Source organism: Pan troglodytes, chromosome 2, assembly GCF_028858775.2.
Source record: "Pan troglodytes isolate AG18354 chromosome 2, NHGRI_mPanTro3-v2.0_pri, whole genome shotgun sequence".
Taxonomy (NCBI): domain Eukaryota; kingdom Metazoa; phylum Chordata; class Mammalia; order Primates; family Hominidae; genus Pan; species Pan troglodytes.
The window spans coordinates 50,074,401-50,100,585 of record NC_086015.1 but is presented as its reverse complement, the minus strand read 5'-3'; the positions used below and the strand labels follow the sequence as shown (position 1 = coordinate 50,100,585).

The following is a 26,185-nucleotide window of genomic DNA, read 5'->3' as shown; positions in this document are numbered from 1 at the left end:
TATTGTCATTTTGATATTAGGACATGCCTAAGTAACATAAGCCAGACTCATCTACCAGTACTTTTGAAAATGAAAAGCTATTTCTTTGAGTGATCATTTGGTTCCAAAAATATCTTAAGCTGAAGTGTGGGCACTGGAAGTAGGAGGCAGATGTGGCCGTCCAGACATCAAGAATGTGCTCATAAAATAACGTATTTTTTAATTTATCAAATGACAACAGATAATTAAAAATTCTCCCAGATGACTTGAGGACTGCACAGAATACAATCCCATTTTAGGAAACACTGCTGCACATGCCAGGGAGACACTGGGGACTTCAGGCAGGAGCAACATGACAAGACATTGCATGCTCCAGGCCAGCATGTGCAGAATGGGCAGGTGTGGGAGGATGGTGGAGGATCAGAGGATGAGAAGGGGAGTGGCACAGGAGGAGAAGAAGGCACAGGGGAAGATTTGAGTTCAGTTTGGCGTTAGTTGAGTCTGGGGTGGTGCTAGCCTTGTGTCTTGGGTTGGATTTCTGAAAGCAGAGCCTAAGAAAGAGATTCTTGTGCAAAGTAAGGCATGGAGAAGGGCTCTCAGGAGAAATGTGTAGGAGTGAGGGAAGCAGGATAAAGCAGAGGACAGGGTGGGCAGAAGTCTGGCCTCAGCCTGGCCACGCCCAGGGCTGGAGTAAGGTGAGGCACTGCAGAGGTGTCCCTCGCTACGACAGGTGGCTGAGCTTCTGTGGCCCAGCATCAGTCAGCCGCTAGTCATGGGCAGCTGGGAGGAGTATGAGAAAGCTCCAGAACCTCTAAGCAAGGCAGCACCCATCAGCTATGGTAGTGAGTCCCAAACATGTCTGTCTAAGGGCAACTCTTGGGCTTCAGAAATGCTGATGTCAGATCCCAACCTCAGAGATTGTGATTTGCTTGGCCTGTGGTGGGGCCTGGCTTTGGACATTTTAATATATCCCCAGGTGACTGGAATGTGCAGACAGGCTTGAGCCATCCTCCAGAGAAGGGTGCAGGTATGAGAAGTTAGCAGCCAGGACTCTTAGCACCTAAGGCATGGGTGCACCAGCAGGTAGAGGCATGGGAGAGCATTACAGTAACTGCTATGTCACAAGACATCACACTGCTCAGACTCTGTTGTGCCCAAGAATCTGCTGGGTCAGGGGAGTGTCCTACTAAAATGCAGAGTCTGATTCAGCATGTCTGGGTTGGGCCCAGAACTGCATTTCTAACAAGCTCCCAGATGCTGCTGTCACACCAAGGACTACACCAAGTAAGGAGGCCCTACACCAAGGTTGACCACTGTAGATCTGTAGCTCAAGAGGGAGGTTTGGACTGAATGTATGGGGTTGGGGGTGCCGGCATTATGCATGATTGTTGAGACATGGAAGTGAGTGGGAGTACTGGGGAACAGTACACAGGCAGATCAGTGAGCCAGGCCAAGGCCAGACTCTTGACCTTGGGAGTAAAAACTGATGGCAGGCTTGCTGCTGGAAGGAGAGTGAACGTGGCCTATTCTTTCAAGAAATTTGCTGTGAAGGGGAGGGGCAGACAGGATGGAGTGCAAACTCAAAGTGTTTAAAATGGAGAAAAAAATGCTTGGACCACAATACAGGCTGCAGAACAATTGTCATGATAAGATCGAAAGCATCAGAGGAATTCAAAAGGCTGGTTAGGAATAAAGACTGAAGCCAGCTTTGATGCTCCCTGGCTGCATGACTTTGGCCAAGTTACTTGCCTTCTTGTGCCTCAGTTCCCTAATCTGTATAGATGTAGATCACATTAGTACCTGCCTCTTGTGTTCGCAGTGTGATGAGTTGTGTTTGCGGTGATGGAACCTTTTTTTTTTTTTTTCAAAATAATATATGTCAAATGCTTAGAGCAGACATAGGCTGCTCCATGTATTAGCTATCATGATTACAGGAACTCCTTAAGAGGGGCAAGGTTTTCTGCAAGTGCTGTCCACCTAAAATGAAGAAGCTGAGCACAAAATGTAATTTTAAAGACTTTACTTGAGCCAATGTGAGGCCAGCTGCCCAGGACACCCTTCCAAGTTGCCTTGGGGAGTACTCCATCCAGCTTTTGTTGCATTCGGGCTTTAAAAAAAAAATTCAACTTTTATTTTAGATTCGGGAGGTACATATGCACATTTGTTACATGGGTATATTGCATGATGCTGAGGTTTGGGGTATGACTGATGCCATCATCCAGGTAGTGAGCATAGTACCCAATAAGATAGTTGTTCAATTCTTACCCCACTCCTTTCTTCCACCCTCTAGTAGCCCCCAGTGTCTACGGTTTCCGTCTTTATGTCTTTGTGTGCCCAGTGTTTAGCTCTTGCTTATAAGCGTGTACATTCAGTATTTGGTTTTCTTTTCCTGCATTAATTCGCCTAGGATAATGGCCTCCAGCTACATCTGTACAAGTGGATTTTTAAAGACAAAAAGAAAGCAAGGAGTGAGCTGATAAAAAGTTGGCAGGAATTCTCATTGGTTTACAGAAATTACGTTGATTAGGGATTGGCTTTACATTGTTGAGCTGGAGGATATGAGTTATGGCATCCAGTGCATGGCATTTTATAGCTACTTGGCATCAGTTAGTCTAGAGTCCACATAGCAAGTGGCTTCAAGAGGTAATTACTTAGCTCAAGGGAGGCATGAGATGTGATGGCTTTTCATTCCAATGCTTTTCTGGGACTGATAATTTAAAAGGGCTCACATTCCGATGATTAAAAGTTTCCTTTTGCTCTCATTTCCTTCCTTTTGATCACAACTTTTTCTCCTCAAAAGCACTGATGATACAATTCTGAGTGCCAGCTTGTCCCCTGTCACCAGGAAGGCTCATTCCTGGGTAGCCCTGTCCCACATGGGGGAGTGGAGACATCTCAGTGAGGAATTTTAAGAGCACCAAAAAGCTGAATCAGGATGACAATACAGAATGGCAAAAGTGAGTCCTCAAAGTATTGACTGACATAGCTGCTGTTGCTTGCTCCGTCATCGCCAGTCTCTGGAATACCATGATTTTCATTTTCTCAGAAGAAATAAAACAGTGAAAGATATCTAGCATTAATTGGAATAATAGAAATATATAATGCACATAGGATTATAATCAAAAACAGAATTTTTATGCCAGAATGAAAAAGGAATCTAGTCTGTTAAGAGTCAACTAAAAACCCCATGAAGAAAATTAAATCCCAGTTTTTCTTTAGAGACCTGTAGCCAAGCAGCTTCTTCCCTGATTTTTCCTAGGTGAGTTTCTACTTCATGGGAAATACTTACGTATACACAACAAGAGGTATTTGCCACCACATATCCACCTCCTTGCTCAGCTAATATAGAATCTAAAGCAATGTGATTGTCTAGCACAACCTTAGTCAGTAAATCTGTAGCTTTTTGTTGAGCTGTGATGGAGACAGCAGTTTCATCAGCAATGTTTCCTAGGGTTTTAGAAGGATTTTAGATCATGTGTTCATGGGAAGTTACATCCAACAAAGGCAAAAGTATTCTCAAAGAAAAAAAAATGCATGGAGCTATCTTCTTGATGGCCAGCCAGATAATTAGCACATTTTATCTAAATAGAATCTCCATCTAAGGTAGATCTGCAGTCATGCCTAGAGAAAAGTTTGAGGGAACTAGTCCAGTGCTGAGTTTGTTCAGAGCTGTATATAGAGAGAAGGGTAACGAAATATCCTAAGACATATTGCCCTTCAACATTCCATGCTCTTAGACACTTACAGGACCATGGCTGGTGATTTTCTCCACAGACTATAATAAATCCTGGTGGAGCACAGATAAGTACACTATAATTTGAGAACATCAGTTTTGAGGCATTACTGGATCAATGGGTCAGAAATGTTAGAGCAAGAAGACAGGATCCTGATAGCTGGAGGGGCTGTTTTCTTTGGATTTTCTAACAACATCATGGATTTTAGTACTGTCATTAGTGAGTAACGCAGCAGTGATTTTTGACAAAAGAATTCTGATGAGTTACATTGAAACATAGGACAAACAGGTTAGGATGAGTCAGGCAGACCTGATTAACAGGTTTGGTTTTATGTGGCCCTGAGTTGTGTTACAAGTGCTATCATGAACACTGGTGAAATTTAGGGCAGAATGTACCAGTGGGTCATTGTGGTCAAAAGTAGTTTTTGGTTTAGGGTAGCAAACCCAGCATCTCTTCAGATTTCCAGCAGTGGCTATGGTGTGTGGGATTCTGATCAGAGAATTATCCCTCCATGCTATAGTCAAATTTATCAGGGACGGCAAAAACAGAAACCTAGGCCAGGTGCAGTGGCTAATGCCTGTAATCCCAGCACTTTGAGAGGCCGAGGTGGGAGAATTACTTAAGGCCAGGAGTTTGAGACCAGTGTGGTCAACATAGCAAGACCCTTCTCTACAATTTTTTTTTTAATTAGCTGGGTGTGGTGGTGCACTTCTGTTGCCCCAGCTACTCGGGAAGCTGAGTCGGGAGGATTGCTTGAGCCCAGGAGTTGGAGGCCGCAGTGAGTTATGATCATGTTACTACATTCCAGCATGGGCAACAGAGCAAAACCCCATCTCTAAAAAAAGGAAAAAAAAAAAAGGAGCCTGATTATAGGCATTTGTTTACATATATCCTAAGAGAATATATGTGTGTGTGTGTGTGTGTGTGTGTATGCACGTATATATGCACATATAAATATATATATGATGATTTTACCAAAACAATTTTATCCAAGAGAGGATACTCACAGTATGGAGGCCTAAAGCCATAAGTATTCCAGTCAATAGAAAAAGAAGAGCAAATATTTCAGGTGTGGTAGGCATTAGAATCATGAAGAACAAGTTATACAGGCTTGGTCTGGTATCTTGGGTGAAAACAGGTGACCACAAATGTCAGCTACTTTCCATTCTGGTCAGGAAGACTGCAAGTCAATTCCACTAAGATCTCCCATGATGAAAGACATCCCCTCAGGTAGGGTTGTCTTTTTAAAATAAGAAATATGAATTTATGCATCAATGCCTTTAAGTTTAGTGGCACAGGGATTGGCCAATAGTACCTGATATGGTCCCTTCCCACCGGGTGAGAAGGAATCTTTTATTTGACATCCTTTCCAGTAATCAAAATCTCCACATATTCTCACTTGTAAGTGGGAGCTAAACATTGGGTACACACGAACATAAAGACGGAAACAAGAGACACAGGGAACTATGAGAAGGGAAAGGAAGGCAGGGAGGCAAGGGCTGAAAAACTAACTATTGGGTACTATGCTCACTACCTGAATGACGGGTTCAATCACACCCCAACCTCGGCATCACACAATATGCCCTTATAACAAAGCTGCATGTGTATCCCCAAATCTAGAATAAGATTTAAAAAAAAAGAAAAGAAAAAAAGAAAAGGAATAGTTGCAAATCACTCTAGTGGGAAATTCACAAAGGGCAAAAATGCTTGGAATGCCAAAACTACTTCACTGGTCTGTCAAATATTAGACATCAGAGACCTTAAAAAAGAAAAAAAAAATCTCCAGTTACAGGCCATGATTTTTGATGATTTCATCTCCCCAGAGCTCTCTGCAGAAGGAACTCTTGATTAATTTTGAGTTCTTAATAAGAAGTATTCTGAGACCGTGGCAGTAATGGAGGATATCACCTTTAAGAAATGCAAGTTCATAAGTTCCTTCATCTAGTCACGTGGGCCTTCCTGTTATTATTTTGAAGAGAGAGAGCTGGTGTTTTCCAAATGATGTGGATCACAGGTTGAGCAGAACTAATGAGACAGCCTTTGGCCAGGAGAGGTTAAAAACTTCAATTAGTTTGGCCAATTGAGTTTTTATTATACCGTTGGTGTGTTTCACCAGTCCAGAGGATTGGGGGTTAAAAGCACAATTGGAATATAGGCCAAATGTTGCAAATGGATTGAATTACTTGACCAGTAAAATGTGTTTCTTGGCCGTTCTGGAGCTCAGCTGAAACTCCCCATGAAGGAATTATCTTTTCTAATAACAATTTTCTTACTACTTGGACCATGGCTCATTGGCATGGGCAGGTTTCATCCCAATGAGAAAACACACAAATTAGCACCAGAACATATCTATAACCCTGAGACAGGGGCAGCTGGATAAAGTCCAATTGCCATATATCAAAGGGTCCTAAAGGTAAAGGAAAATGTCCCTGTAACCTATGAAGGAGTTTTCCAGGATTATGTTTGGGACAAACCATCAGCAAGAATAAACAAGAGGGGATGGTTTCCAATAATATTGCTTTCCCCAAGCTGTCGTTTCATCTGGATTCCAATGAGTCAGCTCATAAACACATCATTTAAAGGGTAGTTGAAGCCCTAAGGGAAAGATTGGTCTATCATTAAGTCCACATCGTAAGCCTGTTTCTGGGGAAAACTTGGTTCCTTTATCTTTCCTGAGGTCGATTTCCTTCTTGAGAGCTCCTGTTTGTGCTGCTTCTAATAAAGTTCTTGTTTGTTTGTTTGTTTGGCAGGGGGGCTGGGGTTTTTTGTTGTTTTTGTTTTTGAGACAGGGTCTCGCTTTGTCACTCAGGCTGGAGTGCAGTGGCACAATCTCAGCTCACTGCAACCTCCGCCTCCCTAGTTCAAAAGATTCTCATGCCTCAGCCTCCCAAGTAGCTGGGATTACAGACGTGAGCCACCACACCTGGCCAAAGTTTTAAATGGGTAATAAGTCTGTAAGGACATTTCAAGGTATCTATTGTCTGATATAACCTTCAGGACTGCATTCTTAGCGGCATTGTCAGTGAAATGATTGCCTTTGCTCTCTGGAGTATCTAATTTGGCATGACCAGGAATTTTTATATTTTTATGAGATTTCAGTTGGGGACTGCTTCCAAGAGGTCGGAGACTTGTTGGCTTTTTTTTTTTTTTTTTTTTTTTTTTTTTTTTTTTTGAGACAAGGACTTGTTCTGTTGCCCAGGCCAGAGTGCAGTGGCAAGATCATAGGTGATCTTGGAGGCTAGCATCAGGCATTCCATTCCAGAATATTGTTAAAAGGTTTTTTTTTTAACTGTTCAAAATAATTAAGCACAAATTCATCTGGCCTTTGAGTATATTGTTGAATTATCTTCCACTCTACATTTGAGGAAAGACCCAGGAAATGGCATCACAGAGAGACCTGGCTAAAGTGTGGATCTTCTCATGGTCAGCTTCTGTTTGTTTTTCCAAATCCTCTGAGGGATTTTTCCAGATTGCCTTTTTCGCCATTCAGTGGCCCTGCCTTCTCATACCAGCATGTGAACTAATTGATAAAGGTCAGAGTATCTGGGCTTATAAGTCTGGACAATTAAAGCAGATTGTTCTGCAAACCCTATGGGATCTTGGAGCAGGTCAGGGAAGTCTTTTGTAATATTCTTCAGTTCAGTTTTTGTCCAAGGGGTATACATAATAGTGGTCTCACCTCTTGCTGTGGTTTTACCTGAAAAGGGGCTGCCAAAATGGGGTTTCAGGGAGGGGGTTCAAGTTCTAGGGAATTTCCTAAGGTGGTAGTGGGAGGGAAGGAAGGGCAGGACAGGGGACTTGAGATAAGAGAGGATATAAAGGTGCAGGGGTAGGATGAGGAGAAACAGCTGGAAGTGGAAGGGAGGAGGACTTCAAAGTCTTTTTAAATTCAGAAATAGATTTAGGATCTTTTTGTTTATCTCTTGGATTGAGGCAATTTTCTCAGAATTTATCTTAAAAAAACTCTAGGTGCCATTGGAAGTAATTATCCTATTTCATGTTCTAAAACCAGCTTTTTTCTCTATTGTGCACACAAATGAATCATTTCGGGCATTTCAAAAGACCCACATTTTGGCCATTGTTGATGATCATCCTGGGCTATATGGGTCCGTTTTCCTAGATATTTACAAGAGGATGTCTCATAAGTGTTGTACATAAAACCAGATGGTGTTTCTAACAATGGTTGTCCCTTTAAAGAGCGCTCAGATTTTCAAGCTTGATTTCCCGTAACTTAGGAACTTCTCAAAAATGACCAAGGCCAAGGATGTGTTTGGGTGGAAGTGTGGTGCTTACGAGCACTGCTCCTCTAGGTGTCACCCAAAAGTCATGAGTTGCTCTCTTACGTTGTCTCAGAATGCCTCTAACCACCAGGTGGCACCAGAGTGCTAAAGGTATGAGCGATCAGTCCCGTATTTTATGCCCATGCAGATGATCGAGTCCCTAAAAAATGTTCTTGTGGTGAGGAATACCCTACGAGCGTCCTTTATATCCTAGACAACAGCCTTGACACCTCTGCAAAGTCTGCAGAGACTCTGCAAACTCTGCAAAGTCTCCAGTCACCTAGAGCAGTCCAATTGGTCAAAGTGAGCAACTGCCCTTTCTCCATAGCAAGAGAACTCACTCTCATGCACTTTTCAGTTTAGAACTAATAGGAATTGGTCACAGATGAAACATCCAAGTCTGAATTTCAAACAATAGGAAGCAGCTGCAATTTTTAAAGCGTGCTATGTAAAGCAAAACCACCAATGTCAAATTGCCAATGCCTGGACCCAGACCTCCCTTCCCCAAGGCAGAGGTGAAAAAACGCTGTTCCCCCTACCCTTTTTCTTTTCTGGAACCCAAATCTCCTGCCCATTAGGCACAGATGGAAAACTCCCATTCTAGTAAGGGAGGATCAGAAAACATAGCTCAGGCAAAATCTAGACCTTCAACCAAAAAATGGAAAAGGCCCAGATCTCAGCAGGACTCATACCTTACATTCAACAATTTCTCTCAAAGTCAGAATACAAGAGGTTCCCAGAGCTGGCCAGGCGCTGAGTCTGGGAGGTAAGTCAGATGGTAGAGCCAAGGGGGTTATTCTGAATCCTTCTCATGGCACCAAAAATGCTGACCCCAAAGGAAGAAGATGAGGCACAAAATATATTCATAATTTTGAAGACTTTACTTGAGCCAACATGAGGCCAGCTGCTCAGGACACACTTCCGAGTCGCTTTGGGGAGTGCTGCATCCAGCCTTTGTTGCGAGCAGGCTTTTTAAAAAATAATTTCAACTTTTATTTTAGATTCAGGGGGTTACATGTGCATGTTTGTTACATGGCTATATTGCATGATGCTGAAGTTTGGGGTACAAATGATCCCATCAGCCAGGTAGCGACCATGGTACCCAACAGGTGGTTTTTCAATCTTTGCCCCTTTCCTTCTCTCCCCACTCTAATAGTCCCCAGTGTCTGTTGTTCCCAGCTTTATGTCCCTGTGTGCCTAATGTTTAGCTCTCACTTATAAGTGAGAACGTGCGGTATTTGGTATTCTGTTCCTGTGTTAATTCACTTAGAATAATTGTCTCCAGCTGCATCCATTCAGGCAGGTTTTTAAAGACAAAAAGTGAGTAAGGAGTGGACTGATACAAAGCTATTTGACAGGAATTCTCATTGGTTTGCAGAAATAACATTGATTAGTGATTGGCTTTATGTTGTTGAGCTACAGCAGTGGTCCCCAAACTTTTTGGCACCAGGGACGAGTTTCATGGAAGACAATTTTTCCACAGACCTGGGAGGAGTAGGGGAGATGGTTTGGGGATGAAGCAAGTGCATTACATTTATTGTGCACTTTATTTCTATTATTGTTACATTGTAATATATAATGAAATACATGACTCACCATAATGTAGAATCAGTAAGAGCCCTGAGCTTGTTTTCCTGCAACTAGATGGTCCCATCTGGAGGTGATGGGAGACAGTGGCAGATCATTAGGCATTAGATTTTCATAAGGAGCATGCAACCTAGGTCCCTCGCATGCACAGTTCACAATAGGGTTTGCACTCCTATGAGAATCTAATACTGCTGCTGATCTGACAGGAGGAGGACCTCCGGTGGTAATACTAGCAATGGGTAGCAGCAGATAAAGTTTTGCTCACTTGCCTGCCCTCTGCTTACCTCCTGCTGTGCAGCCTGGTTCCTAACTGGTCTGCGTCCCAGAGGTTGAGGACCCCTGAGCTAGAGGATATGAGTTGTGGCATCCATGATTATGGTATATGGCATTTTATAGCCACGTGGCATCAGTTAGTCCAGAGCCCACAGCAAGTGGCTTCAAGAGGTAATTACTTAGCTCAAGCAGGGACTGAGATGTGAATAGCTTTTTACTCCAAAGCCTTTCTGGGCTGGATATATTAAAGGGGTTTGTATTCCTCACATAAAAAGTTTCTTTTCTCTCTCAGTGCTCACACAGGGTCAGCTTTTCCGCAGTGAGATGAAATTCAAGTGCAATCCTTGACTTCTCCTATGGCAAGTCCAAGTATTCTTTCCTCAGAAGTGACAATATTACTTCAATAGAGGGCAGTGGCCCACAGCAAATTTCTCTAGCATCTTGAAAGTGAAACTAACAAGAAGGCCAACCTGATAAGGACAGTTTGGGACCATTGAGGTATAGCCCCTTGTTTTCTATGCCCCAGCATAGAAACTTTCCTCCTTCCCAGGGAAATATGTGAACTAAACAGGAGCCACAATTCTGTCTTTTAACTTTGCTGCTGCTGATTTCAATGATATCCTATTTTTTTTTTTCAAAATAATGGCTACCATTTGTTAAGCTTCTACAAAATGGCAATCATTAACCAACATCACATCTAAAGCACTCAACTCTGCAAGATGAGTGTCTTTCTCATTTTACAGCTGAGGAAGCTGAGGCACAAAATATATTAATAATTTTGAAGACTTTACTTGAGCCAATGTGGGGCCAGCTCAGACAAAATATTCAGCCAAGAAGTAGGAACGGCCCAGATTTCAGCAGGACTCATACCTTACATTCAACAATTTCTCTCAAAGCCAGAAGAATACAAGGGGTTCCCAGAGCTGGCCAAGTGCTGAGTGTGGGTGGTATGTCAGATGGTAGAGACAAGGGTATCTTTCAAATTTGCCTAAATTGTAGGACCACATGGAGTAATTGTTTTGCATACAAAATCCAAGTCTCCCCTGGGCAGTGGTTCTTAATCTTAGCTGCTCATGGAATCACTTGGGGCAGGGTTGGAAGGTGACTGTTAAAAAATCTTGGTGGCCCAGGCCAGCACTATCTATCCTGTTGGCTCTTTTTCCTGGAGAACCCTGACTAACACATATGGTGCGTGCTTGGTTTTTAAGAGGCTGCTATACTATTTTCAGAGTGGCTATGCCATGTTACATTCCCCAAACTAGATAGCAAAGTATGAGATATCTAGATTTTTCCACATCCTTGTCAGAATTTGGTATTGCCACTATTTTTACTGTTTTAAATATTATGATACATATGTGATAATATCTTATCATGGTCTTAATTTGCCTTTCCCTTGTAGCTAGTGACATTGAATATATTTTCATGTGCTCATTTGCCATTTGAAAAATCCTCTTCCATGAAATGTCTCTTCATTTCCTATTTTTTAATTGAATTGGTTGTTTTTTGTTTGTTTGTTTTGTTTTCTTTTTAAATGTTGAATTTTGAGGATTCTATATATATTTTAGACATGAGCTATTTGTCTGATATGTGGTTGGAAAATATTTTCTCCCATTCTGGAGATGGTCTTAACAGGGCCTTTTGCAGGGCAAATGCTTTTCATTTTAATAGTTTATCTATTCTTTCTTTTATGTATTATATTTTTGGTGTTATGTCCAAGAACTCTTCACCAAGATTTAGGTCTCAAAGATTTTCTCTTCTGTTTTCTTCTTAAAGTTTTATAGTTTATCCATTACATTTATATCAATGATCCAATTTGAGTTAATTTGTGTATAAGGTCAAAGATTTAGATTGAGGTTTCTTGGTTTTGATTTTTGTTGTTGTTTTTTTTTTTTTTTTGGTCTATGAGCATCTAGTTGCTCTAGCACCATTTGTTGAAAAGACTATCCTTCCCTCATTGACTTGCTTTGGCACCACTGTCAAAAACCAGTGGGCCATACTTGTGTGGGGCTACTTCTGGGTTTTTTAAATTCTCTTCCATTAATCTTTGTGTCTGTCCCTCTGCCAATATCACATATTACTATAGCTACGAAATAAGTCTTAAAATTGGGTAGAGTGATTCTTCCCATTTCATTCCTTTTCAAAGTGCTAATTATTCTTTAAATATTTGAAATAGTTTCCAGTCAAACTCTCTGGGCCTGGAAATTTTTTTCTTGGGATATTTTAATTATGAATTCAATGTCCTTAGTAGTTACAGGGCTATTCAAATTATCTGTTTCATAGATGAGTTATAGTAGTCTGTGCTTTTTGAAGAGTGGGTTTATCTCATCTAAGTTGACAAGTTTTATGTGTGTAGAGTTGTTCACAGTACAGTTGATTCTTGAACAACATGGGTTTAAACTGGGAAGGTCCACTTAAATCCAAAATTTCCTCTACCTTTCCCACCCCTGAAACAGTAAGACCAACCCCTCCTCTTCCTCTTCCTCCTTTAGCCTACTCAGTGTGAAGACAATGAGGATGAAAGCCTTTACGATGACCTACTTCCACATAATGCATAGTAAATATATTTTTCTTCCTTATGATTTTTTTAAAAATATAAATTTAAGTGGTACAATTGCATTGTTACATGGATATATTACATAATGATGATGTCTTGGCTTCTAGTGTATCTATCACCCAAATAATGTACATTGTACCCATTAAATAATTTCTCATCCTTCACCCCCCACCACTACCTCCCGTTCTTCTGAGTCTCCAGTGTGTATTACTCCACATTCTATGTCCATGTGTATACATTATTTAGCTCCCACTTATAAAGGAGAACGTGCAGTATTTGCCTTTCTGTTTCTGAGTTGTTTTACTTAAGATAATGACCTCTATCACTTGAGCCTTGGGGGTTGAGGCTGCAATGAGTCATGACTGTGCCATTGCACTCTAGCCTGGGCAACAGAAAAGAGACCCTGTCTCAAAAAAAAAAAAAAGATGGCCTTCAGTTCCATTCGTGTTGCTGCTTTACGGCTGAATAATAATTCCATTGCATATATATTGTAAATTGTGCTGTGATAAACATGCATGTGCAAGGTATCTCTGATATAACGATTTTCTTTTCCTTTGGGTAGATACCCAGTAGTGGGGTTGCTGGATTCAATGGTAGTTCTACTTTTAGTTCTTTAAGAAATCTCCATATTATTTTCCAAAGAGGTTGTACTAATTTACATTCCCACCAACAATGTATAAGAGTTCCCTTTTCTTCACATCTTCACCAGTATCTGTTGGGTTTTTTTTTTTAATAGCCATTCTGATTGGTGTAAGATGGTATCATGTTCTGGTTTTCATCTGCGTTTCTCCGATGATTTGTAATAATGAGCATTTTTTCATATGCTTTTTGGTCATTTGTATGTCTTCTTTTAAAATGTCTATTCATGTCCTTTGCCCACTTTTTAATGGGGTTATTTGTATTTTGTTGTTGTTGTTGAGTTGTTTGAATTCCTTGTAAATTCTGGATATTAGTCCCCTGTCAGATGCATAAGTCGCAAATATTTTCTCCCATTCTGCAGGCTCTCTGTCCACTCTGTTGTTTATTTCTGTTGTTTTTGTTTTTTGTTTAAGAATCTCACTCTGTCTCTCAGGATGAAGTGCAGTGGCATGATCTCAGCTCACTGCAACCTCCGGCTCTCAGGCTTCAAGCAATTCTCATGCCTCAGCCTCCCAAGTAGCTGGGATTACAGGTGTGTGCCACCATGCCCAGCTAATATTTTAGTAGAGATGGGATTTTGCCATGTTGGCCAAGCTGGTCTCGAACTCCAGGCCTCAAGTGATCTGCCCGCCTCAGCCTCCCAAAGTGCTGGGATTATAGATGTGAACCACTGCACCCAGCATCTGTTATTTATTTCTTTTGGTGTGCAGAAGAGTTTAACTAAGTCCCGCTTGTCTATTTTTGTCTTCGTCACATGTACTTTTGAGATCTTAGTCATTAATTCTTTGCCTAGACCAATGTCTCATTTTTCCTAGGTTTCCTTCTAGTATTTTTATAGTTTTGAGTCTTATATTTAAATCTTGAATCTATCTTGAGTTGATTTTTTTATGTGGTGAGAGATATGGGTCCAATTTCATTCTTCTGCATATCGCAATTCAATTTTTCCAGCACCATTTATTGAACAGGGTATCTTTTCCCCAGTGTGTGTTTTTGTCAGCTCTGTCAAAGATCAATTGTCTCTAAATATGTAGTTTTATTTCTGGGTTCTCTATTCTGTTATACTGATCTATATGTCTACCTTTATACTAGTACCATGCTGTTTTGGTTTCTATAGCCTTGTAGTATAATTTGAACTCAGGTAATGTGATGCCTCCAGCTTTGTTCATTTTGCTTAGGAATACTTTAGTTATTCAGGCTCTTTTTTGGTTGCATACAAATTTTAGAATTTGTTTCTAATCCAATAAATTATCAACATCATTTTTCTAATGATAGGAATTGCATTGAATCTGTAGATTTCTGTGGGCAGTATGGTCATTTTGACAATATTAATTCTTCTGATCCATGAACATGAGATATTTGTCCTTTTATTTGGGTCATCTATAATTTCTTTCATCATTGTTTTGCTGCTTTTCTTGTAGAGCTCTTTCACCTCCTTGGTTAAATTTATTTCCAGGATTTTTTGTTTTGTTTTTATTTGTTTTATTTTCACTGAGACAAGGTCCCTCTCAGCCACCCAAGCTGGAGTACATTGGTACAATCTCTGCCTCCCAGACTCAAGCAATCCTCCCACCTCAGCCTCCCAAGTAACTGGGACTCTAGGTGTGCACCACCATGCCCAGCTAATTTTTTGTATTTTTTGTAGAAACAGGATTTCATCATGTTGCCCAGGCTGGTTTCGAACTGCTGGGCTCAAGCGATCTGCCCACCTCAGCCTCCCAAGATGCTGGGATTACAGGCATGAGCCACCATACCCAGCCTAAGGTGGTTTGTTGTTGTTGTTTTTTTTAATTTTAGTTATTGTAAATGGGATTGCTGTCTTGATTTGGTTCTCAGCTTGATCATTATTGGTTTATAGAAATGCTACCGATTTTTGTCCGTTGATTTTGTATCCTGAAACTTTACTGAATTCATTTATTAAATCTAAAGGATTTAGTATTTTCTAGATATAAGATCATAACCTCAGCAAGCAGAAATAATTTTACTACCTCTTTTCCAATGTGGATTTTTAAAATTTGTTTCTCTTGCCTCATTCCTCTGGCTAGGACTTCCAGTATTATGTTAAATAGGAGTGGTAAATGTGCACATTCTTGTCTTGTTCCAGTTCTCAGAGGGAATGCTTTCAACTTTCCACCGTTCAGTATGAGGTTGGCTATGGGTTTGTCATATATGGGGCTTTATTATTTTATGGTATGTTCCTTCTGTGCCTAGTTTGTTGAGTGTTTTCATCATGAGGGGATGCTGAATTTTATCAGATGGTTTTTCTATATCTATTGAGATGATCATATATATGGCTTATGTCCCTAGTTCTGTTTATGTGGTGAATCACATGTATTGATTTGCATATGTTGAACCATCCTTGTCTCCTTGGAATAAAACCCAGTTGATCATGCTGTATTATCTTTTGGATATGCTCTTGGATTCTATTTGCTAGTATTTTGTTGAGGATTTTTGTATCTATGTTCATGGGGAATGTTGCTCTGTAGTTTTCTTTTCTTCTTCTATCCTTGTCTTTAGTATCAGGGTGATACTGGCTTTGTGGAATGAGTCAGGGTGAATTCCCTCCTAAATTTTTTGGAACAGTATCAGGAAGATTGGTACAGCTCTTCTTTTTACATTTGGCAGACTTCATCTGTGAATCCATCTGGTGCTGGCCTTTTTTTGAAACTTAAAAAAAAGCCACCTGGGCCTGGGATTTTTTGGAATAAAAAATCTGGCAATTTTTTTATTATCGATGCATTCTCATTACTTGTTATTTGTATGTTCAGAATTTCTATTTCTTCCTTGTTTAATATCAGTAGGCTGTATATTTCCAGGAATTTATCCATTTCCTCTAGGTTTCTAGTTTATGACTATATAGTTGTTCATAATAGTCTCTAATGATCTTTTGTATTTCTGTGGTATCAGTTGCAATGTCTCATTTTCATTTCTGAGTATGTTTATTTGGATCTCCTCTCTTCTTTTGTACAAGAAATGCTCAAAGGAGTACTAAAGATGGAAACAAAAGGTTGGTATTCACCATCATAAAACTACATGAGAATATAAAAACTCACAGGTTTCATAAAACAATTACACAAAGGAGGAACAGGAAGGAATCAAATGGCAACATGACAGAATACCACCAAACCACAAAGACAACAGACAAAGGAAAACAAAAGCCAAGAATTGATAAAACAACTAGATAACAATTAACAATATGACAGGAACCAAATGTCACATATCAATATTAACCTTGAATGTAAGTGGATTAAATGTTCCACTTACAAGATAAAGACTGACATAATGGATTAAAGAAACATGATCAAACTACATGCTGCTTATGAGAAACTCAACTTATTGGTAGACACATATATACTGAAAGTAAAGGGGTGGAAAAAGATATTCCACACAAACAGAAACCAAAAGGAAGCAGGAGTAGCTATAGTTATATCAGATAAAACACACCTTAAAAAAACCCAAGGGTCATTATATATAATGATAAAGGGATCAATTCAACAAAAGAATATAACAATCCTAAATATATATGCAGCCAACACCACAGCACTCAGATTAATAAAACAAATATTACTAGATCTAAAGAAAGAGATGGACAATAACACAATAATAGTGAGGGACTTCAGCATCCCACCTATAGCATTAGATAGATCATTGAGACAGAAAATTAACAAAGAGACATTGGACTTAAATTGGACTTTAGACCAAATGGACCTAATAGACATTTACAGAACATTCCACTCAAAACTATAGAATATACCTTCTTCTCATCAGCATATGGAACATTCTCCAAGATAGATCATCTGTGAGGCTGCAAACCAAGTCTCGATGCATTTTTAAAGATCAAAATCATATCAAGTATATTCTCAGATCATAGTGGAATAAAACTAGAAATCAATAACAAGAACTCTGGAAACTATAAAAATACATGAAATTAAGTAACTTGCTCCTGAATAATCTTGGGTCAATGATGAAAATTTAAAAATTTTTTGAGATGAATGAAAATGGAAACACAACATACCAAAACCTCTGGGATACAACAAAAGCAGTGCTAAGAGAGAAGTTTATAGCATTAAACTTCTACATCCAAAAAAAAAAATAGATCACAAATTAACAACCTAACATCACACCTCAAGGAACTAGAAAAAGAAGAAAAAAACAAACCCAAAGCTAGCAGAAGAAAAGAAATAAAGATCAGAGCAGAACTAAATGAAATTAAAACAAAAGAAAACAATACAAATTATCAATAACACAGAAAGTTGGTTATTTGAAAAAATAAAATTAATAAATTGCTAGCTAGACTTACCAAGAGAGGTTATTTTCTTAATATTTTCTTTTCTCTAGCTTACTTTATTGTAAGAATACAGCATGTAATACATATAACATACAAAATATGTATTAATCCACTATTTATGTTATGGTAAAGCTTTGGTCAATAGTAGGCTATTAATAGTTAAGTTTTGGGAGAGTCAAATGTTATATGCAGATTTTCAACTGCATGGAGATAGAGGAGGTTACCACCTCTAACCCCCCTGTACAAGGGTTAGCTGTCAACTGTATTTGATTATTATCCTTTGATGTCTGCAGGGTCTGTAGTGATACTCCCTGTTTCATTCCTGATACTGCTAATTTGTGTCTTTCTTTTTTTATTTGGTGGGTCTTTCTAAAGGTTTATCACTTTTATTGATCTTTTCAAAGAACAATCTTTTTGTGTCATTTCTTTTTTATGTTTTCAGTTTTATTAATTTTGCTCCTTATTTTTTTTCCTTTTTTTCTACTTACTTTGGGTTTATTTTGCTCTTCTTTTTGTAGATTCTTGAGATAAGAGCTTAGATTATTTATGTGAGACATTTTCTCTTTTTTAATGTAAGCATTTAGTGCTATAAATTGTTTTCTCAGCAATACTTTAGCTGTGTCTCACAAAGTTTGATATTTTGTATTTTCATTTTTATTTCATTCCATGTATATTTTTATTGCCCTTGAGACTTCTTTGACCTTTGGATTATTTAAACATATGATATTCATTTTTCAGTAACTCACTTGGTACAGATTTTCAGCATGGTACATTGGTTTAGTATTCTTACTATACTGTTCTTTTCAGCTGTTGATTTCATGCTGGAAGGAAAACCACAACTTTGTTATTGAAAGAGGCTAGAATTTTGTCAGCTAAATTGTGTTGACATGAAAATATATAAGAAACCATACACACACACACAGACACATGTCCATGATATGTTTATACCCGCAGCTAACAGCAGAGAACAAATTCTGATTTTGGAAAAAAACAAGGCTGATGGCAGATAGCAAGGTAAACAAGAAACAGGAAAAGGAAGCTGTTTAGGAAGAAAAAATATCAGGTTGGCTCGGCATCTTTAAAAGAATCAGGCCAAACCAGAAACCTCCAGTGGAAATATCAGAGACAATATTTCAATGTCTGGGTTGACTATAGACAAACTGCATTTATTGTAAGTTGACAACACTTCCCCAACTTCCCACCATCACTGCTCTATTATAATAACAAGATCAATCAAAGTAATTCTCCTTTGAAAAACGGAAAGGGAAAAAAGACACTGCATTTAACATAACAATGGAAAGGAAAATTCCAGGAACTAAAGATATATCAAGAAGAAAGAAAGCAAGCCTGTACTTACTAGATGCCAGCAGCTGCTCCCAAGTGGTGATAACCAAAAATGCTTTCAGACATGGCAAAATTGCACCCAATGAGAGCCACCGGTATAGATATGTGTATCCTTGTTTCCTGTTTTGCATGCTGTAATAAAGCCATGATGCTTGCAGCCATAGCAGCTACCTTGTAATTATGAGGAATGATGCCACAGAGGTGCTGAGGCTGGTAGAATTTGCTGCATCAGCCCTAGAACTACCTTCCTAACAGAAATTATCAGCCTCCCTCTATTTAAGCCACTTTAGTCACGTGCTCTGTTACTCGCAGCCAAGAGCATCCTAGTGAATCCACCAATGACCTTATTCCTCTGCTTAAAATCTTTCATTATTTCTGCATTCAACACTAATTTCAAATTCTATAGCTTAACACACAAAGACCTTTGCCTCCCTGCTCTGCCTTTCCCACCACCCATCTTAGCACACACTTTCCCCTCTTGAGCCAGAGTCCTTTGAATCAGACCTGAGATTTTCTGCCTCCCGAGTTTCTCGTTTGCTGGCCCCTCCACAGCATGTCCTCTTTCCTCTTCTCTCCCTGTTCTCACCCCTATGCACTTTTCAAAACTTAGCCAAGCCACTTCTTCCAGGAGGTTTTCCCTAAATCTCCATGTGACAGTTTTGAAATATGGTCCCCAAGTTAGTTAACAGTCCTCTAATAGAAAGTGATCATGTGTTCCCTGGGGCAGGAATTTGGGCCTCTGTGACCTTTCATAGCTCTGGGCACCAAAGCAGTGTGTAATTGACTAATCCAGGGAGGAGTGTTATTCAAGGACACACAGGTGACCTTTGTGGTAAGAATGTGCTATGGGTGACATGAGCTGGCCAGAACTGAAGGCATGGAGCCCAATTTAGCCCAACTCATCTCAATCCAACCAGCTAATGCTGCTTATCTTTCCAGTCTCAAACCTTGATGTTCCTGCCTCTTACACCATGCACCTCACCCACACTGAACCCCTTGATGGCCCAGAATATCCACTAGTGCATGAGTATTCCCCTAGATCTGGCATTCAGCCCCCTCTCCCTGGATAACTCCTACTTGTCCTTCTGATCCCCCTTTGACATCACCTCCTCCAGGAAGCCTAACCTGCCTCTTCAAAGCTGGTATGCTCAGAGCCTGCCCCTCACATAGAACTTACCACACTGCCTCCTAATCATCCATTTCCATATCTGTGACCTCACAAGTATATTCACAGGTATTCCTTTTTGAACCCCCAGCACCTAGAGGTATGCTATGCCCAGCTGTGAAAACAAATGTTCACAGCATGATTGTGCCAATGGCCTGGCTGAATATGCTATGCTCCTGTCCTCCCTTCAGCAAGCATGTATTGAGGTCTGACTCTGTACTGCAGGTACATGGCTTCCTCATTGCACTACTGTCATCATTCAGGTTGCTGGAAAAATCAGCTATTGAGGACCCACCATCTATGTAGTAAGTATCTAACTCATATTAATGTATTTAATCCTCACACCAACTCAGTAAAGTTGGTGTTATAATTATCTGCAATTCAGATAACAAAACTGAGGTGCCAAAATTGCATAGGCACTGAATGCTAGAGTCTGGGTTTAAACCCCTGTGGTCTAACTGCAGACCCATGGAATTAACCTCTACTCTGCCTGGCTTCCTTCTTCATGACTGCTTAGACACTTGTTACAAATGCAGAGGCCTGGGCCCCATCCAAAGAGCTTCTGTTTCTACAGGTCTGGGTGGAGCCTGGGAACCTATATATGCCACAAGCCTCACCTAGTGTAGTCCACACCAACTTCCCACTAAGAAATGATGGCTGTGGCTGGGCTGGATGGCTGACGCCTATAATTGCAGCACTTTGGGAGGCCCAAGTGGGTGGATCAAGAGGTCAAGAGATTGAGACCATCCTGGCCAACATGGTGAAACCCCGTCTCTACTAAAAATATAAAAATTAGCTGGGCGTGGTGGTGCGTGCCTGTAGTCTCAGCTACTCAGAAGGCTGAAGCAGGAGAATCGCTTGAACCCGGGAGGTGGAGGTTGCAGTGAGCTGAGATTGCACTGCTGCACTCCAGCCTGGTGACAGAGTGAGACTCCAAAGAAAAGAAAGAAAAAGAAAGAAAAGAAAAGAAGCAGAGAGACAGCGAGGGAGGGAGGGAGGGAGGGAGGGAGGGAGGAAGGAAGGAAGGAAGGAAGGAAGGAAGGAAGGAAGGAAGGAAGGAAGGAAGGAAGGAAGAGCACCAAGGAGTATGTCTGAGACTCTACATGGTCTGGCCCTAGTGAGCCTGTCTTGCTGCATCACAACACACTCTGTGCTTACTACCCTCGCTCCCTCCACCAGGAATGCTGTCGCTAGCCTCCCTCCTTCCACCCACCCATATGTGCTTGAGCAGCAAAGGAGTGAGACAAGGGAGTGAATATATTTTCCTCGGATCTTCCTCTGAGAATGAGTTAGCAAATGCCCCAGGGACATCCCTACGTGGCCTCTTCCGGAGGCCCTGGAGCAGGCAAAGATGCCTCAGGCTTCTCAAATGCCTGTTTAGTCTTTGGTGCTACCAGAAATATCCAAAAGGCTTCATCTAGGACCCTACACACATTTAGAGCACACCGCCCAGGGCTCAGTCCTCTAAGTGCTAACCTTGGTCACTCTCTGAAGCTCCTCACAGCCCTGGTGATTCCAGCAGTAATTTGCTCTGCTTGAGACAGATCTGACCCAGAGAGCAAGGCAGCAGTGGAGCTTGGTGTAGCCCGGGGCCACCACCTGCATTTCCCCAACTCTAATTGGTGATGCCGTGTAAGTGGGCTGTGTGTGGCTGGGTGAGCAGAGCAGGCTTCAAAGAAAAGGGCCTCCACCCAGGAGTCGGTGAATTTTACTGTCACCCGACATCAAGGGAGTATCATATGATATTTGGCAGGTGGCCCAGAACAGCTCAGCTGCTGGAGCTTGTTGTAGAGTGGACAGGTTAGCATTTGGGGGATTCCCCAGAGTGTGGCAAATGGAAGCTCAGGCACCTCTCTTAAAGCCACATCAAAGTTAAGTTGCTGGAAAGTTAGCAAGACTCCTGCACGTAACAGTCCCTAAGGGGAGCCTGAAAGTGTGGGATGGGTGAAGGTGGGAAGGAAAAGCAGGTTGGGGATTTTCCCCTAACCAATATTACTTGTTTTGACTATTGCTACATAACAAAGTGCCCCAAAATGTAGAGGCTTAAAAGAACCATTTTATTAGATCTTATAATTTTGTGACCCAGAAAGTTGAGTAGAGCTTGGCTGGGTAACTCTATTTTTTTTTCCTTTTTTTTTTTTTTCTTTATTTTTTTGAGACAGGGGTTTTTCTCTTGTTGCCCAGGCTGGAGTGCAATGGTGGGATCTCGGCTCACCACAACCTGCACCTTGCTGGTTCAAGCAATTCTCCTGCCTCAGCCTCCCGAGTAGCTGGGATTACAGGCATGCGCCACCACACCCAGCTAATCTTGTATTTTTAGTAGAGACGGGGTTTCTCCATGTTGGTCAGGCTGTTCTTGAACTCCCAACCTCAGGTGATCCACCCACCTCAGCCTCCCACAGTGCTGGGATTACAGGCGTGAGCCACTGCACCCGCCCTGGGTAACTCTTCCAAGTGGCATCAGTGGGGGTCCCTTGGTGATGTTGAGCTGGTGGATACCTGGGGCTGAGCAGAGAAGGCTGGAGAGCTAGGCGCAGCTGGAACCATCTACCATTCCTGCATGTGGCCTCCCCAGCATGGTGGCTTCATGTGTCACACTTCGAAAGTGGTGGTTCAGAGCACCAAGTGAGAATGTTCCAAGAGACCCAGGTGGAAGCTGCAAGGCTTCTTATGAGCTACAAGTCCAAGAATGTCACTCCAGCCACATTCTATCAGTCAAGCAAGTCAATGAGGGATTTCAAGGGAGTGGAATTGGACTTCATCTCTCAGTGGGAGGAGCAGTAAAGAATTTGCAGCCATATTTAACCTCCCATGATACAAGAGAGCTAGGAAAAACTTGCAAGGCTCATTGTGGGATTTTTTTACTCCATACATGTTTGTTGAGTTCCTGGTATGTGCCAGCTACTGCCCTAGGCACTGGAGAGACAGACCAATGAACAATACAGAGACATGATCCCTGCCCTTATGGAGACTGTAGTCTAAAAGAGTCTAACAAATAATTACGCAGTGCCTGGCACATGATATGTGTTCAGTCAATGTTGAATACTGGTATTATTATTGTTAAATAATCATTAGGGGCCAGACACATTGGCTTACACATGTAATCCCAGCACTTTGGGAGGCCGAGGTGGGAGGATCACTTGAGGCCAGGAGTTTGAGACCAGGATGGGCAACACAGCAAGACTTTGTCTCTACTAAAAATTAAAAAATTATCCTGGCATGGTAACATCCACCTTTAGTCCCAGCTACTAGGGAGGTTGAGGTGGGAGGATTGCTCAAGCCTGGGAGGAGGTCAAGGCTGTAGTGAGCCATAATTGCACCTCTGCACTCCAGCCTGGGTGGCAGAGCGAGGCCCTGTCTCAAAAAATATTAGTAATAACCATTGGGAAAAAAGATTTGCAATAAGCAGATAAACAACAGGGTGCCAAAGGGTACAATCAACAAAGAGGATTACATGTTTAGGAGGTTAACATTTAAGCCAAAGATGAGAAGTAATGAACTAGGGGAAGGGGGACGTGAGAGAGTTTTCAGGCAGAGGAAACAGTGTGTGCCCCACAGTGCAGTGGGCAAGGGCAGTGGGCATCGAGTTAGGCTGGGCAGGTGGCATAAGGACAGAACACCCGAGGCTCTGCCCTTGGTTCTGCACCCACAGTTCCCTTTTCTCCTGGTTGGCGACAGTGGAGGCACCAGCAGGAGTTTGGACAGGGGAACTCAGGGGTCGGGGGAAAAAGAAAGTGGAGTATGTATTTTTCTGGTTTCGTCTCTGCTGGACTGGGGTGAAAGTAACCATGTTCCTCTGCCCACGGCTGTGTGCCCTGCCAAGCAGCCCTCTCCTAAGGCTTTAGGTCTCACTAGGTTCTCCAATGGCTCTTTCTCCTATGTGCTCAGGCCTAGGATTAGTAGCAGCTTCCCACTATTGTTAGATCAGGGATACTTTACCATCCCTTCTTGCATTCCCTATATCCTGCCACACCTTTGTAAATGGTCTCTTCCTTGAATTGTCATCAATTACCTTTTTGAGAGAGCCACTTGATTCCTACTGGGACCCTGAATGATAGAGCTATAGCAGCTAGGATAATAATTCGGAACTTTATCCCAATAGCAATTCTAAGAAAATGATAACCTTCCATTCAGTGGTGTGCTAGTAAATTTTAACAACCAGGTCTCTAAAGGAAAAAGCTCTGATTTGCAGTGTTTGCCTTGAGGTCCAAATACTTCCACTTTGGCTGATTTCAAGCTTGCAACTTTCCTAAAAATAGAACACAAACTGGTATGAGCCAGCTCCTGCATACTTCTGCCCAGATCCAAAACCAACTCTCCTATCTTCCACCACTAGAGCCACCCCAGCCCAGAGATAGGCTAGGAGTTCCATCGGAGACGACAGGCCCTCTGAATGCTGCCAACCTCCTTTCTGCTCCTTTCCACAAGGCCCTGTTTCCTCCTGGGGAAAGGATGGCCCATGTTAGGCTTGAGAAGCCAGAATGGCCCTGAGCTCCTGTTCTGTTGGAATTTCAAAAGTGAACCCCAAGAGGGAATTAGAGATACAAGAGAACTATTGGGGAAAATTCCCAAAAGAGTAACGGGAGAAGGAGCAAAAGTAGGCAGGGAGAGCCTTTAGACAGAGATGCAGATCCAGCACCTATAAAAGGAAGGGGGAAGGAAAAAGGATCCAGGAGGTTGAACCTTAGACCGTAACATAGAAAGTTCTGAGGAAGTCTTGGCGAGGCCAATGGGGAGACCCAGGGCAAAAGTTGCCCTTAGAGGAGTTCTGCTCCAGGCAAGAATGGGAGGGCTCCAAGTTCAGTCATTAGCCAGAAGTAGTGGGGGGTGTGGGGAGACTGGCATGTGGCCTCAGTGTTCATGGTGGAAGTAGCTGAGGCCATCATTCCACCATGCATCCTGCAGCAGGGTCTCCTGAAGGACAGCTGAGCAGGCATGTCCATGGCTGCTGCAGGGACTCACATCCACTGGTCCTGCTCCCAGGAGGCCTGCATCTCCCCAAGGAGTTCAGAAACCATCTATTTTCTCCTGAACCCTAACCACTCACTGAAAAAGCCCCAAAGTCCCAGAGGTGCCCTGGGCCCAATTCTGCTGACTCAACATCTTCTGTATGTAATGGGCACTGTCCAAATTGGAGTCTGGCTGACACCTCCAAAAGCTTATGGCACTCCCTTCATGATCCTTTGCCCCACAAAACCCTTCCCTTAGGGGTTCCGGGGATGGAATCCATCCCAGAGAAGATACCTTCTATGCCAGACTCTTCAAATCCAGCTTTGCCCACAGTGCTGGACCCAGCTGGGCCTCTGAATTCAAGCCCCCATTCTAATGCTTTACACTCACCTGGGGCTTTCTCAGTCACCATGCCCAGATGCCCAGGAGACCAGGGAAAGAAGCCCAGGCCTGGCACCCCCATGACTCCTTCTGGCATCAGCCACCTAACCCCCATCCTCTGTACCTCTAACTCCCCATATTCCTTTCCCCTCGCAGGACCCCAGGCTCCAGCTTCACTGAGATATGGCTGTATCTTCTGATTTTAAAAGGACTGTCCTAAGGAGTCCTTGGAAGCCATGCTTCAGCCCAAAGGTTCTCAGCAAGGAAGTTGAGCAACATCCCATAAGAGAGAAGGGAATGCAGGGGAAGGTCCCACGTGAATGTTCACCAAAGGGTGAACGCAGTAGAGCAGATTTTTAATAATCAAGTGGTTTGGATGATCCACTCTGTGAGTCAGTTAGCTTCTTTCTCCAGACACTCCTGTCATCTCCCAACAGATTCATGGACAAAGTGGCCATGGTGGCAGGAATTGAAGTTATGTATGGGCTCAGCAACATGGACTTACACTCACCAAGGCTGACCTGGCTGCAGCCTCTGCTGAGCATTCAGTTGGCCAGCAGCAAAGATCAACACTGAGTCTCTGATAGGGACAATTCCTCAGAGTGATCAGCCAACTTATTTAGTGGTAAGCTGACTAAACGGGACTGTTTCCATCATGGAAGAGGCAGTGTTTTGTTCTTACTGGAATAGACACTTACTCTGGACACAGATTTGCTTTCCTCCCATTCCCCCCACCAAAAAGGATTTGCTTTTTCTGAATGCAATGCTTCTGCAAAAAATAAAAAATAAAATAATAATAATACCATCTGTGGACTTGAAGAATACTTTTTTCACCATCTTGGTATTCCCACATAACATTACTTCTGAGTAAGGAACTCACTTCACACCAAATGAAGTGTGGCAGTGGGCTTATTCCTATTCAATTTACTGGACTAACCATATTCCCCATCATCCTGAAGCAGCAGGCTTGATAGAATAGTGGAATGGCCTGTGAAGACTCAATTATGGTGGCAG

At 41.9% G+C, this 26,185-nt stretch overlaps 1 long non-coding RNA gene across 1 annotated transcript; it reads left to right on the top strand.

Moving 5' to 3' along the window:
• Window positions 1-1,192: 1,192 nt before the first annotated feature.
• Window positions 1,193-25,978, top strand: LOC107970630 (uncharacterized). Its single transcript, XR_001713294.3, has 3 exons — window positions 1,193-1,263; window positions 20,066-20,145; window positions 25,328-25,978. It is a non-coding gene; the product is annotated as an uncharacterized LOC107970630 (long non-coding RNA).
• The last annotated feature ends 207 nt before the right edge of the window (window positions 25,979-26,185 follow it).